This window comes from Rutidosis leptorrhynchoides, chromosome 3 (genome assembly GCF_046630445.1).
Source record: "Rutidosis leptorrhynchoides isolate AG116_Rl617_1_P2 chromosome 3, CSIRO_AGI_Rlap_v1, whole genome shotgun sequence".
In the NCBI taxonomy this organism is placed as follows: Eukaryota; Viridiplantae; Streptophyta; class Magnoliopsida; order Asterales; family Asteraceae; genus Rutidosis; species Rutidosis leptorrhynchoides.
The window spans coordinates 618,667,527-618,672,594 of record NC_092335.1 but is presented as its reverse complement, the minus strand read 5'-3'; the positions used below and the strand labels follow the sequence as shown (position 1 = coordinate 618,672,594).

General features: G+C 32.6%; 1 non-coding gene across 1 annotated transcript; it reads right to left on the bottom strand.

Moving 5' to 3' along the window:
- Nucleotides 1–2,327: 2,327 nt before the first annotated feature.
- LOC139903471 (small nucleolar RNA R71) lies at nucleotides 2,328–2,434 on the bottom strand. Its single transcript, XR_011778288.1, has one exon. It is a non-coding gene; the product is annotated as a small nucleolar RNA R71 (small nucleolar RNA).
- Nucleotides 2,435–5,068: the final 2,634 nt, after the last annotated feature.

Sequence of the window (5,068 nt, the reverse complement as noted above, 5' to 3'; positions counted from 1 at the left end):
TAATATTACTTATATATATATTTGTATTTTTATAAATTAAAACTAATATAGCGTTAAGCTTTGTTTAAAAGATTTCCCTGTGGAACGAACCGGACTTACTAAAAACTACACTACTGTAAGATTAGGTACACTGCCTATAAGTGTTGTAGCAAGGTTTAAGTATATCCATTCTATAAATAAATAAATATCTTGTGTAAAATTGTATCATATTTAATAGTATTTCCTAGTAAAATATAAGCTATTTCATATACACCTCTACGCATAACATCAAGTATTTTTGGCGCCGCTGCCGGGGATCAGCTAAAACGCCGGAAGCGCAACGCTATAAAAAAAGATTTTTATTAATTTTTAAGTTTACTTTTATAAAAATACATTTTTGTAAAAATACGTTTTAAATAATATATTCAAAAATATAAAAAGAAAAACAAAATTTATATATTTTTAAGAGTTTGTTAAATATATAACTTCTATAAAAATTTCTTTATCTTTATTTTATAAAAATATAAGTTTTATTTAATTTATATAAATATATTATATAAATATATAAAACAAAAAAATTAAAACAGAAAAAAAAAAAAAAAAAATCACTCGAGGCCCATACTGTTACAGCCCGTAACCTAGCCCAAAACCTTAGCTCATGCGATCGCATGAGCCCGAAGGCAAAATCTCATGCGATCGCATGAGAGTGTCTGACACGCCACAGGAAACCCTAGTTCAGCATTAATTACGGTAATTATTATTATTATTATTATTTATTATAACCCTAATTAGGGTTTAGTATTTAATTAGTTAATTTAGTTTTATTATTTATTTTGTATTTTTAGTTTATTTAGTTTTAATTAAATTATAAAATTAATAGTTTTATAAAATAAATAATATAAAAATAATATTTTTATAAAAATTGTACTTTTTACAACTTTAAGTATATTTTTATATTTTGTATCTTTTTAATTATTTTAGCATAATATTTGTATTTTTCGCTCGTATTTAGTTTTAAGTCATACTTTTTGCCATAGTATTTTTATTTCTAGATTTTTAAGATTTGCCGTAAAATCCCTTAAGTGTTTTTTCTTTAGACTAAGATTTAGGTGCTTTAGAATTTTGTGACGCTGTATTTTATATTTTAGTACCTTTTTAAGTTATTGTCGTTTTGAGATATAGAATTCCTTTTAAGCTTTAATATTTTAAGACGCAACTTTTAATTCTTAGTTTTTAGTTCCTTTTTAAGTTTCGACGCGCTACTTTCTTATTTTTATTTTTCAACGCCTATTATTTTTCGCCTTTTTATTTTTCGACGCGCTCTTTTTCTTTCTTATTTCTCGACATTCTAGTTTTAGGACTTAGATTTTATTTTCTACTTCTTCTCTAAATTTCTTTAATTTACGAAAATTTATTTTAAGCGGTTAAATTGATAGTCATCAAAATTTTCTGGTTCGTAGTAATAGTTGGATTTGTACGTGGACCGGGTTATTGGAGCCAAACAGTACTCAATTATATTGAGACCAAACGAATCCTGCCCCTCTGCTGCATCTTTTGGCTATTCGAAACGTGGGCAAAATCAGAAAAGTCTATTAATTTTATAACTTATATAATTTTTCTTCCTTTTTAAAAACTAATAGGATATTCAGTGAATGCACCGAGCAAAACGTTCACCTCCTTTTGTACATTCACCACCTGTAACTCGATCAAGACATCTAGCAAATATTGTCGCCGTTGATTTTTCTTTAGAATCGTCATCCAGTCGACCAAGTACTCCAATTCAAATTTTCGATAATCCATTTTTTGAACCCGACCTCACAATTGAGAATCCGGAGAATATTCAGGGACAATTTATAGATCCTGAACCATTAAACTTTCCTCCGGAACCACCAATCATTCAAACAGAGATTGTCGAGGAACCAACCATTAAATCAGAATCCTATACTGATTCAGATTCAACAAATTCAATTATGGAGAATCTGGAATCTCTAAGTATGAAAGACCGAATGCGAGCTAAACACACTGGCCAAGATCACGCAATTACTCAACCTGACATAAATGCGCCAGATTATGAAATCAAAGGACAAATTCTACACATGGTGACTAATCAATGCCAATTTAGTGGTACGCAAGATCCAAATGAACATCTTCGTACCTTTAATAGGATCTGCACTCTATTTAAAATAAGAGAAGTTGAAGATGAACAGATATATCTCATGTTATTTCCCTGGACTTTAAAAGGAGAAGCCAAAGATTGGTTGGAATCGTTACCTGAAGGGGCGATTGATACATGGGACGTTTTAGTTGAAAAATTTCTTAAACAATTCTTTCCGGCATATAAAGCCGTAAGACTTCAAGGAGAAATTGTTACGTTCACACAGAAACCAAATGAAACTCTATATGAGGCATGGACCAGATTTGGAAAGTTATTGAGAGGATGTCCTCAACATGGTTTAGACACCTGTCAAATAGTACAAATATTCTACCAAGGATGCGACATCACTACAAGGAAAGACATAGACATAGCAGCTGGTGGTTCTATTATGAAGAAAACAGAAACTGATGCTTACAAAATTATTGATAACACGGCTTCCCACTCACATGAGTGGCATCAAGAAAAAGATATCGTTAGATCATCTAAAGCAGCTAGAGCCGATTCTAGCCATGACTTAGATTCTATTTCCGTAAAGATAGATGCTGTCGAGAGACGAATGGAAAAGATGACTAAGGATATTCACTCAATACGAATTAGTTGTGAGCAGTGTGGAGGACCACATTTGACAAAAGATTGTCTCAGTATTGAACTAACAATGGAACAAAGAGAGAATGTTTCATACATAAACCAAAGGCCTGGAAATAATTATCAGAATAATTATCAACTGCCAAGACCAATTTACAATCAAAACCAGAACTATAACCGAAATGTTCCATACAACAACCAACAAGGACCTAGCAATCAACAAGTATCCAATAATACTTACAACCAACAAAGACCTAATTTTCAAAACAAACCACCACAAACCGATGATAAAAAGCCAAATTTAGAAGATATGATGATGAAGCTAGTTGAATCTCAAATACAGTTTTTCACATCTCAGAAACAAACCAATGAACAAAATGCTCAAGCATTTTGAAATCAACAAGCTTCTATTCAAAATTTGGAACAAGAAGTAAGTAACCTAGCAAGGTTGATAGGTGAAAGAAAATCGGGAAGTCTACCTAGTGATACAAATGCTAACCCCCGGAATGAAACAGCTAAAGCCATTACCACAAGAAGTGGTATTACACTTAAACCACCTGAAATACGTGTAATTTCTGATGAAGCTATTCCTACTCCACAAGAACCACAACCTGATCAAGATAAGGAAAAAGAACCGGTAGTTAAAAAGGTTAATGAAGATAACACAGTTAAAGCTAAACCTTATGTTAAACCATACCAACCACCACTTCCTTACCCGAGTAAAATGAAAAAAGAGAGACTTGAAGCCGAGCAATCCAAATTCTGGGATATGTTTAAACAGATAAATGTAAATCTTCCTTTCATTGATGTGATTTCAGGAATGCCTAGATATGCTAAATTTCTGAAAGATCTAATCACGAATAGAAAGAAAATGGAAGAACTCTCGGCTGTTACTATGAATGCTAATTGTTCTGCAGTGCTGTTGAATAAAATACCAGAAAAACTATCTGATCCAGGAAGTTTCACAATTCCATGTTTTCTGGGAAGTCTTAGTTCAATAGAAGCATTGGCAGATTTAGGTGCTAGTATAAATTTAATGCTGTATTCACTATACACTAAACTAGACCTTGGAGAATTGAAACCAACAAGAATAAGCATACAACTAGCCGATAGATCAGTAAAATATCCTAGAGGGATAATGGAGAACATGCTAGTTAAAGTTGGTACTTTAGTATTTCCAGTAGATTTTGTTGTTCTGGACATGGAAGAAGATTCTCAAGTTCCTCTCATATTAGGAAGACCGTTCTTAAACACGGCTAAAGTAATGATAGACGTGTTCGGTAAGAAACTAACCCTAAGTATAGAGGACGAGAGTGTTACCTTTTCAGTTGATAGAGCATTGCAACAACCGCAATCTGCAGATGATACATGTTATTATATTCAAACTATAGAATCACATGCAGAATTGTTAGAAGAATTTCCAGAATTAAAGGAACAGGAGAATGTTCATTAGGAGAAGGTACTGAACCAATTGATGAAACTGAAATGTTAGCTACACGTATGGCTAATGGATATGAACCAACAACATAAGAAATTCAAATGCTAAAAGAAGAAGACAGATATCGATATAAATCATCGATAGAAGAACCACCGACATTAGAGTTAAAGCCACTTCCAAACCATTTGGAATACGCTTATTTACATGGTGAATCTGAATTACCTGTAATAATATCGTCTTCTCTTACTAAAAATGAAAAATCTCAACTCATTTCTGTGTTAAAAGCTCATAAACCAGCTATTGCATGGAAAATTCATGATATTAAAGGAATAAGTCCTTCGTATTGCACACATAAAATCCTTATGGAAGAAGGTTATAAAACGTATGTGCAACGCCAATGAAGACTAAATCCGAATATGCAAGATGTTGTTAAAAAAGAAATTATTAAACTACTTGATGCAGGTTTAATTTATCCAATTTCTGATAGTCCATGGGTAAGCCCAGTTCAATGCGTACCTAAGAAGGGTGGCATGACTGTCATCACAAATGAGAAAAATGAGCTTATTCCTACTAGGACTGTAATAGGATGGCGTGTATGTATTGATTATAGAAAATTAAATGACGCCACCAGAAAAGATCACTTTCCCTTGCCTTTTATTGATCAAATGTTGGAAAGATTAGCCGAAAATAGTTACTATTGTTTTCTTGATGGTTTTTTCGGATATTTTTAAATTCCAATAGCACCCGAGGATCAAGAGAAAACCACATTCACGTGCCCTTATGGTACTTTTGCTTACAAATGCATGCCATTTGGACTTTGCAACGCCCCTGCAACCTTTCAAAGGTGCATGATGGCAATTTTTCACGACATGATAGAAGAATGCATGGAAGTTTTCATGGATGACTTTTCA